Source organism: Lotus japonicus, chromosome 1 (assembly GCF_012489685.1).
Source record: "Lotus japonicus ecotype B-129 chromosome 1, LjGifu_v1.2".
NCBI lineage: Eukaryota > Viridiplantae > Streptophyta > Magnoliopsida > Fabales > Fabaceae > Lotus > Lotus japonicus.
In genome coordinates, this window is record NC_080041.1 from 52,431,764 (window position 1) to 52,442,957 (window position 11,194).

Below are 11,194 nucleotides of genomic sequence, written 5' to 3' on the forward strand. Positions count from 1 at the left end.
CTTCTCCTTGCTGCACTTACAGCCTTGTCTTGTTCTCCTCCTTTCTTTCTTGATCCCTCTTGCTCACTCTCCTTCTTCTTCTCTTTTCTTTCTCTCTAGCCGCCACCCCCTTCTCACTCTTTCTCTCTTGTTTTCTTTCTTTTCTCTTCTGAATGTGTGTGGGAAATGAGGATGTGAGGTTGTGCTTCTATTCAGCCTCCTTAGGTCTCCCAAGATCCTAGCTTCTGCTCCCCAAAACTCAAGAATCTTCTCACACTCAAGATAAACACTCAAAGAATTTTCACTAAAAAACTCATCCACTTACACTTAGTGTTAATTGTGAGTAATATATGTCTCTTAATGCTTTGTGTGTGTGTAGCATCATCGAGCCATGTTGTTGCATCTATATATAGGCATGAACGTCTCAAGGCTTTGGAATGAAGAAATCATCAGGAAATGCCACGCCTAACATGTCTAATGAAGAGGTGGAAAGTTTATTTGTGATGGCAGCTAGGAAGTTGGATACCTTTTTCTCCATCAGATAATATAAGAAATCAAGGAAGCATTTTACCCTCTGATGAAGGAAATCAAAACCGACTTTACTTGAACAATGTCTTACCATACTTGAAGGAAAAAGGTTTTTGGCTTAATGAATACGTATTGAAATGGTTATGTACAGATTGATTTTGGTAGTGTAGGATTTAGCTCACATAGTTAAGAGAAAAAATATAAAGATGATATATTATTATACCAAAAATTATGAGGGACTCTAATATATTATTTAAGATCACTTTGAGCAAATTTAAGTGATCAAGTCTAGAAGTGTTAACGAAATATTTTCACTCACATATATGTATATTAGTGTTAAGTTATATATATATATATATTGACTCAATCATTTATATAAACACACAAGATACAAAAAACACATCAACATACGCTTCATAGCGCTTATCGCTCTTAAGCCGATAAATAACTAACTAATTAAACGCTTAATCTACTTGAATCTTACACTAATAGCACAAGCAATACAACTAACAGTCCGTGTGGCAGCTAGGATTTTTTTCACAACTTAAATAGATGTTCTCCGGGTCTTATCTTCTACGGGCTGAACATCACAAAGTCTATGTAGCAAACTTGGAACAAATCTTGTAAAGATCTTCTTCCAATTATAACAAAATAGAACCAAATTTTCTTAATGAATTGGCTCACATCGAATTAATCTTATTCCTCTAAATAGGTTAATTCTTTCAAATACTCAGAAGATATGCACAACTTGAAACCCATAAGATCACAACAAAACAGAAAAAAAATTCATATGATCCAAAAAAATTATTAGTATTAAGGGTATGTTTGATTGGTGGTAGGGGGTGGGATGAGATGGGATGGGATAGAATTTTTTAATGCTTGGTTGGTTCGGTCTATTAATGAAGGATGGGAAGGGATGGAAAGGGATGGAAAGGGGTGGGATGGATACCATTCAATCTCAATCCATCTCCCTAATTTGTTTCCCCTCCAATTTGGGAGGTATGGGATGGAATCAAAAATCCAATCTTTTAAAATATCATCAATTTATAGTTTCAACCTGTTGTTCTTATGATTGGCTGTATTTTGCTCAAAACATATGGTAGTTCATGAACCTATAGTTGAACAACATTTGTGTCTGATGTGCGACCAATGGTTCCAATCTTTGGAGCAACATGTGTCTGATGTTCTTATGATTTGGTGTTCCAATCCCTGGAACAGTTTTGTGAGTATGGTTGTTGTATGTTCGTTCAGAAGACTTGATTAATGTTGTGTGTTTTATGCCTTGAGTATCTTCTGAAGATTTGTTTGTTTGTTCTTTCACATTTGACATTTTGTTTCATGAACTACCATATGTTTTGTTTGTTTTATGTTCGTTCAGAACATCTATTTAAGATTGGTAACGTGTGAACCAATGTCATGAATGTGAAGACTTTGGTCTTATCAAGGAAGAATGTGCCACCTATCTAAAGAAACAAAAGAAGGAAATGATCACCACTTGGTCTGATGAAGAATCTGATGCTGAAAGTGAAGATGTGACAGCAAACAGAGTGACATCTTTCCTGGTCAAATGTGATTTAGATGATGAGGATAGTGACAATGAGAACTCAGATAAGGAGTTTGCTGAAGCATACAAGTTACTATACATCAAGTGGAAAGAAGCATGTATCTGTGGGCAGCAACAAAAGAAACAAGTTTTTGATCTTCAAGCTGAGAAGAAGAAACTGACTGAAGAAGTGGCATTACTGAACTCGAAATTGGAAGGGATGACCAAGTCTATTCGCATGATAAGCAAAAGCACTGATATACTAGATGGAATTCTTGATGTTGGAAAGAGTGATGGTGACAAGACTGGAATAGGCTTTGATTATCGTGCTGCTAACAAAGTAAGTCAGAACATCACCAAGGAACATATGCTAATTGGAAAACAATCTAATCCTTCACTATGGAACCGCAGGCCACAACAACAGAATACACATCAATATGCTCAAGTTAGGAATTATCAAAATTCAACTTGGAGGTGTCATTATTGTGGCAGATTTGGTCACATCAGACCATACTGCTTTAAGTTGTACGGTTATCCAATAGGTTAAGATCAAACATGGGAAAATGAAAAGAGGATTCAAGGTAAAAGAATGTGGAAGCCAAAGGTTAAAGCTACTTCCCTCATTGCTCATACTTCTCTGCGTACTTCATCAAGGGAAGACTGGTATTTTGACAGTGGATGCTCTAGACACATGACATGTGTTAAGAACTATCTTGAGAAAGTGGAACCTCATGCTAAGATCTATGTTACTTTCGGTGATGGAGCTAAAGGTAAAATCAGAGGAATTGGAAAATTGTCTGACACAGGATCACCAAGTCTGGATGATGTTCTACTGGTTGAAAGATTGACTGCAAACTTGATCAGCATAAGTCAACTTTGTGACCAAGGGTTGAAGGTGGTTTTCAATAAATTTGAGTGCATTGTCAAAAACAGCAACAAGGATGTGCTAATGAAGGGAACTAGATCAAAGGACAACTACTACATGTGGACATCTCAAACTACTTCTTTGTATGCTCGATGTTTGATGTCTAAGGAAGATGAAGTTAGAATCTGGAACCAAATATTAGGCCATCTGAATCTTAAAAGCATGAAGAAAATCATTTCTGAGGAAGCCATTAGAGGAATACCCAAGTTGAAAATCCAAGAAGGCAAAGTGAGTAGTGAATGTCAGATTGGTGTGGTTGAAAGAAAAAATAGAACTTTGTAAGAATCAGCAAGAGTTATGTTACATGCAAAAAATCTACCATATCACTTTTGGGTTGAGGCTATGAACACTATTTGTTACATCCACAATCGCGTCACCATTCGCCAAGGAGTTACAACTACTCAATATGAGCTGTGGAAAGGGAAAAAGCCCACAGTGAAGTATTTCCATGTTTTTGGCAGCAAATGCTATATCCTGTCAGATCGAGAACACAGAAGAAAAATGGATCCTAAAAGTGAAGTAGGGATATTTTTGGGGTACTCTGGGAACAGTAGAGCTTATAGACTCTATAATATTCGCACTAAAGTCATGATGGAATCCATTAATGTGGTTGTTGATGATACTTCTGATGAGAGGACAGAACATGTGCATGATGAAGATGAAATACCATATCAAAGTACAAATGTCGAACCCGATGTGCCAGACATCCAATCTTCAGATGAACAGAAAAACATTGTTGTTCAATCTTCTTCAACTACTAAAGGACCCTCTATCAGAGTCTAGAAATACACCCAAAAGAATACATCATTGGTGATCTGAATGGTGGAATTACAACAAGGTCCAGAGATCTGATCTCTAATGCTTGTTTCATATCCAAAATAGAACCAAAGAATAGCAAAGAAGCTTTGACTGATGAATTCTGGATTCAATCTATGCAAGATGAACTGAGACAATTCAAGAGAAATGAAGTATGGGAGTTAGTTCCTAGATCTGATGATGCAAATGTTGTTGGAACAAAGTGTAAGATCAAGATTTGGTCATGTGGTACAACTCTATGTTTTGATGATAACAAGTATTTATTTGTGGATGAACAACTATGATACTCTAATGTTTGTCTTGAGTGTTTTGACAAACAGGTTCTGATTCTGACACCAGAAGATATATTCGTCAGAAGGATCAGAGGATCTGAAGATCAGAAGATCAGAGGATCTGAGGATCAGAAGATCTGAGGATCAGAGGATCAGAAGATCAGAAGATCAGAGGATCAGAAGATCTGAAGATCAGAGGATCTGAAGATCAGAGGATCTGAGGATCAGAGGATCAGAGGATCAGAAGATCAGAGGATCAGAAGATCTGAGGATCAGAAGATCTGAAGACCAGAAGCTCTGAGGGACCAGAGGCTCTAAAGGTTCAGAAGCTCTGAAGGTCCAGAAGCAGAAGTTACGAAGGTCAGAGGATCCAAGCATCCCTCTGACTCTGATCACCAAGCTTCACAAGTTCCAACACGAAGCATAACTCTGATCAGAAGTCAATGGTTAAAGGCAAATGTCTCTATCGAGAAGTACAAGAGCAGTGTACTATTCTGAAAAGCCTACCTACCAAGGTTCAGCCACAGCAGGTTCTGGAAGTTCCAGAAATGCCCTCCAACGGTCATATTCTCTCAACATAAATATCCTTTGCACCTTGGACTATAAAGGCTGAAGAAAAGAAGAAAGCTAAGGAAGAGAGAGAGATCAAGAGCTGCAATACAAGAAAAGATTCAAGCTTCTACTTTCTTCATCTGTTCTTATTTAGTTTACACTCAGCTTATTTAGAAGCAAACCTTTGTAAACACCAACCTCAAACAGTTGTTTGATTTTCCTTAAGGGACTGGGTAGGTCAGTATCCTTAAGAAGACTAAGAGAGTGAATCTTAGTGGTGATTCCTTTAGGAGATCAAGGTTGATCGGATCCTAGAGAAGACTAAGAGAGTGAATCTTAGTGTGAGCTAAGTCAGTGTATTGTTAGTCACTTGTAGGTTTCAAGTGCAGTTGTAACAATTATCTGATTAGTGGATTGCCTTCATTCTAAGAAGGAAGAAATCACCTTAACGGGTGGACTGGATTAGCTTGAGGGATTTATCAAGTGAACCAGGATAAAATACTTGTGTGCTTCTCTCTTCTCTCTATCTTTATCCGCTGCACCATCTATCTCAGAGAAACCGAAAAGATTTACTTTAAATCTTAAGGGGAAAGTTTTTATATTCAAAACTCTATTCAACCCCCCCCCCCTTCTAGTCGTTTTTCACACCTTCAATTGGTATCAGAGCGCAAGTTCTGATTACCACACTTAACAGTGTTCAGTAGATCCGGGCCAGTGTGAAAAACTCATGGATTCCACCACTACTACAAGCAAATATCAATACAGTGCAAGACCACCTATCTTTGATGGTCAGAGATTTGATTTCTGGAAAGACAGAATCAAAAGCTTCTTTCTTGGCTTTGATCCTGATCTTTGGGATTTTGTTGTTGATGGCTACACCCCTCCTGTTGATGTACATGGTGTAAAGATCCCAAGGAAGAAGATGAGTGAAGATCAAAAGAAGGAATTCAGAGATCATCACCGATCAAGAGCTATTCTGCAAAGTGCCATTTCATATGAAGAATATGAGAAAATCACTGATCGTGATTCCGCTAAGTGTATCCTTGATTCCTTAAAGATGACACATGAAGGAAACAAGAAAGTGAAAGAATCAAAGGCATTGTCTTTGATCCAAAAATATGAATCCTTCCAAATGGAACCTGACGAATCCATTGAAGAAATGTTCTCCAGATTTCAGTTGCTTGTTGCTGGAATAAAACCCCTCAACAATAGCTACACCACTGCGGATCATGTCATGAGGATCCTTAGAGGTCTTCCTGAAAGCTGGATGCCTTTGATAACTTCCTTGGAGCTCACAAGAGATGTTGAGCAGATGAGTTTGGAAGAACTCATAAGCATACTGAAGTGTCATGAACTAAAGCGTGCTGAACATCAGGATCAGAAGAAAAAGTCCATAGCCTTGAAATCTAAATCTGAAAAGGCTAAGGCTGAGAAGTCAAAAGCTCTTCAAGCTGAAGAAGAGGAATCTGAAGAAGCATCAGAAGATTCTGATGAAGATGAGCTGACTCTGATATCCAGAAAGTTCAACTGCATCTGGAAGCACAGGCAGAGCAAATACAAAGGTTCATCAAAGGACGAAAAGTCAAAGAAGCATTTCAAACCAAAGAAAAGTCTGATGGTGACTTTTGATGAATCAGAATCAGAGGATGTTGACTCTGATGGTGAAGTTCAAGGACTCATGGGTATTGTCAAAGACAAAGGAGCAGAGTCAAAGGATGCTGTTGACTCTGACTCAGCATCAGAAGGAGATCCTAACTCAGACGATGAAAATGAGGTATTCGCTTCTTTCTCAACCTCTGAACTGAAACATGCCTTGTCTGATATCATGGATAAGTATAACTCTTTATTGTCTAAGCATAAAAAGTTGAAAAAGGACTTATCTGCTGCTTCTAAGACTCCTTCTGAACATGAGAAAATTATTTCTGATTTGAAAATTGATAATCATGCTTTGGTAAATTCTAACTATGTGCTTAAGAACCAGATTGCTAAGTTAGAAGATATAGTTGCTTGTGATGCCTCTGATTGTAGAAATGAATCTATGTATGAAAAGTCTTTTCAAAGATTCCTGGCTAAGAGCGTAGACAGAAGCTTAATAGCTTCAATGATCTATGGCGTAAGCAGAAATGGAATATATGGCATTGTCTATTCTAAACCTTCTGAAGTTGCTGCATCATCTCTTAAGAAAGGAACTTTCTCTATGTCAAAATATCATGCTCAAATTCCTTTCCATTATCCTGCTGAAAGACCCAAAGTTGTCAGAACTTCTGGGCTAACTAACAAGAAAGGACCCAGAAAGTGGGTACCTAGGGATAAGATTATATATGTTGCAGATATCTTCAATAGGTCCATCGAAACTCCAACCATGGAACCTGGACAGTGGATGCAGGCAACACATGACGGGAGAAAGGCATATGTCCCAAGATCCAAAACTTGAACCTGAAGGTGAAGTTGATCTTGGAGGCATCAGTAGAGTAAGATTTGGTCAAGTCAAAGCTAGCTGAAAAAGCTTGCAGAGATGAGCATGACCGTTTCAGAAAGAAACAAAGACTCAGAACTTGTCGAACCAGAAGCAATAACATCAGAAGATGCTACTACAACTTCTGACTTGCGTCATCAGAAGAAGAGTAGGTTCCTAGCTTCTCATTCTGAAGTATCTGAAGATGAAATTTTGTCCAGAACGGAGATGTCACCAGAACCACACTTCTGCTCTCATCAGAAGATATGCTAATCAGAAGCCAAGTATCCCTTGGTATTCCTTCTGAGGGAGAGTATTTCGTCTTATGCTCTTACTATTTTTTTCCCACCTTCATTCTTTTTGCTTATGACAAAAAGGGGGAGAACTTATAGTATCTTGACAACTCCTATTTTATTTAGCTCAGAATCTAGATATTACTAACATTGATATTAAGTATTAGATTCAGGGGGAGCTTAGCTCAGAATCAAGCAGTGACTTGGATTCAGAAGGAGCAAGATAAACTATACACATCAGGATAAGTTTTAACTCTGATACCTTATACTCTGAGTGTATTCAGTTTATTTGTTTAGAGTTGTTCATCAAAATACATGGTTTTGTCATCATCAAAAAGGGGGAGATTGTAAGATCAAGATTTGGTCATGTGGTACAACTCTATGTTTTGATGATAACAAGTATTTATTTGTGGATGAACAACTATGATACTCTAATGTTTGTCTTGAGTGTTTTGACAAACAGGTTCTGATTCTGACACCAGAAGATATATTCGTCAGAAGGATCAGAGGATCTGAAGATCAGAAGATCAGAGGATCTGAGGATCAGAAGATCTGAGGATCAGAGGATCAGAAGATCAGAAGATCAGAGGATCAGAAGATCTGAAGATCAGAGGATCTGAAGATCAGAGGATCTGAGGATCAGAGGATCAGAGGATCAGAAGATCAGAGGATCAGAAGATCTGAGGATCAGAAGATCTGAAGACCAGAAGCTCTGAGGGACCAGAGGCTCTAAAGGTTCAGAAGCTCTGAAGGTCCAGAAGCAGAAGTTACGAAGGTCAGAGGATCCAAGCATCCCTCTGACTCTGATCACCAAGCTTCACAAGTTCCAACACGAAGCATAACTCTGATCAGAAGTCAATGGTTAAAGGCAAATGTCTCTATCGAGAAGTACAAGAGCAGTGTACTATTCTGAAAAGCCTACCTACCAAGGTTCAGCCACAGCAGGTTCTGGAAGTTCCAGAAATGCCCTCCAACGGTCATATTCTCTCAACAGAAATATCCTTTGCACCTTGGACTATAAAGGCTGAAGAAAAGAAGAAAGCTAAGGAAGAGAGAGAGATCAAGAGCTGCAATACAAGAAAAGATTCAAGCTTCTACTTTCTTCATCTGTTCTTATTTAGTTTACACTCAGCTTATTTAGAAGCAAACCTTTGTAAACACCAACCTCAAACAGTTGTTTGATTTTCCTTAAGGGACCGGGTAGGTCAGTATCCTTAAGAAGACTAAGAGAGTGAATCTTAGTGGTGATTCCTTTAGGAGATCAAGGTTGATCGGATCCTAGAGAAGACTAAGAGAGTGAATCTTAGTGTGAGCTAAGTCAGTGTATTGTTAGTCACTTGTAGGTTTCAAGTGCAGTTGTAACAATTATCTGATTAGTGGATTGCCTTCATTCTAAGAAGGAAGAAATCACCTTAACGGGTGGACTGGATTAGCTTGAGGGATTTATCAAGTGAACCAGGATAAAATACTTGTGTGCTTCTCTCTTCTCTCTATCTTTATCCGCTGCACCATCTATCTCAGAGAAACCGAAAAGATTTACTTTAAATCTTAAGGGGAAAGTTTTTATATTCAAAACTCTATTCAACCCCCCCCCCCCCTTCTAGTCGTTTTTCACACCTTCACAAAGTGGATATTCAGGGACAAGTCAGATGTAAGTGGAAATGTAACAAGGAACAAATCTCATCTAGTTGCTCAAGGATATTCTCAGATAAAAGGTATAGATTTTGATGAAACACTTTCTCTTGTGGCTCGTCTTGAATCAATCAGATTACTACTAGGAGTATCTTGTTTGCTGAAGTTCAGGTTATATCAAATGGATGTCAAGAGTGCCTTTCTGAATGATTATCTAAATGAAGAAGTATATGTGGAACAACCTAAGGGGTTTATTGATCCTAGATTTCCTGATCATGTCTATAAGCTGAAAAAGGCTTTGTACAGTTTAAAACAGGCTCCAAGAGCATGGTATAAGAGATTAACAGAATTCTTGGTCAACAATGGATACAACAAGGGTGGTATTGACAAGACTCTGTTTGTCAAGAAGAATGGAAGACTCTGTTTGTCAAGAAGAATTATTCAGCTCAAATATATGTTGATGACATCGTGTTTGGTTGAATGTCGAACCGGATGGTGGAGCAATTTTTTGAGCAGATGAAATCTGAGTTCGAAATGAGTCTTGTAGGGGAATTAACTTATTTTCTGGGGCTACAAGTAAGACACATGGAAGACACCTTATTTAACTCTTAAAGCAAATATGCGAAGAGCATTGTCAAGAAATTTGGTCTTGAAAAGGCAGGACACAAAAGAACACCTACTGCAACTCATATCAAGCTTATTGAGGATGAAAAAGGTACTGATGTGGATCCAAGTCTATACTGGAGTATGATTGGAAGCCTTCTATATCTTACTGCTAGCAGACCAGATATCACTTTTGCAGTTGGAGTATGTGCAAGGTACCAAGCTGAACCAAAGACGAGTCATCTCATACAAGTAAAAAGGATCATCAAGTACATCAGTGGTACAAGTGATTATGGCATTTTATATTCTCACAATACAAACTCCTTGTTAGTTGACTATTGTGATGCAGATTGGGCTGGAAGCGTTGATGATAGGAAGAGTACATCAGGAGGGTGTTTCTTCCTTGGGAACGACCTAATTTCATGGTTCAGTAAAAAGCAAAATTGTGTTTCCCTATCTACGGCAGATGCTGAATATATAGCTGCGGGAAGTAGTTGCACTCAGTTGATGTGGATGAAGCAGATGCTGAAGGAGTATAATGTGGAGCAAGATGTTATGACATTATTCTGTGACAATCTAAGTGCCATTAACATATCAAAGAATCTCATTCCGCATAGCAGAACTAAACATATTCACATTCGTCATTATTTCATTAGAGAACTTGTTGAAGATGGTATTGTGAATTTGGAGCATGTATCAACAGAGAAGCAGTTAGCAGACTTTTTCACAAAAGCTCTGGATGCAACACAATTTGAAAAGTTAAGAGGGTTATTGAGAATTTTCCTATTTGGGGAATTGTTGCAATTAAAGGGATTTTTTAGTGCCAACGGCTATTTTGTCATTACTTTTGAGGCACGCTTAATCAGGGATTTCACTTACTCCTTATAACTTTTCCTATAACTACCTCTGACTTACATTGAGTAACCTCTCACAACTGCAAATTGTTTCAAAATCGTCTCTCACAATTGTTTCTTGTTTGACGTCTGTGTCTTCTTCAACATGGGTCAAGAATCCAACAAAAATATTACTCCTAAGACTAATACATTTGGTGTGAAGGTAATGGGTCTGAAACCAGAAACCCCCAAATCACCTAGGGTTACTCAACCCAGTGTTATTGTCGAATCAGATGAAAGTGCTAAGGGAGATTCCTCGCTTCCTCATCATACTTCTGCTGACGGAAGTAAGAAGCAGAAGAAGAAGGCAAGATCAAAGTCTACCTATTTCAAGACGAAGAAGAATCATGTGGCTGAAGGATCTAAGCCAACCACTGTCGTGATTTTCGAAGTTATGGTAGTTAGTACGAGAATGTTGCTGAAGATGATATTGCTGCTCTAATCTCTTCAGAGGTGCTGGAAAACTCCTATCAAGACAACCCCACATGCAGATGTTGATCTAATTGTCCCACCACTGGGTGAAAAGATTTCAGGACAAGATGTTGATGATGGTATCGAAAAGGAATCTAAGAACCAAGAAGAGATGTTGTATGTTCCTCCGGAGAAATCACATGTGACTGGCACACCAAATTCCCCTCAAGCGGAATCGAATATTGGTGCATCTGAAGAGGTAATTGTTCCTGAACATGCTGATTCAGTTGCT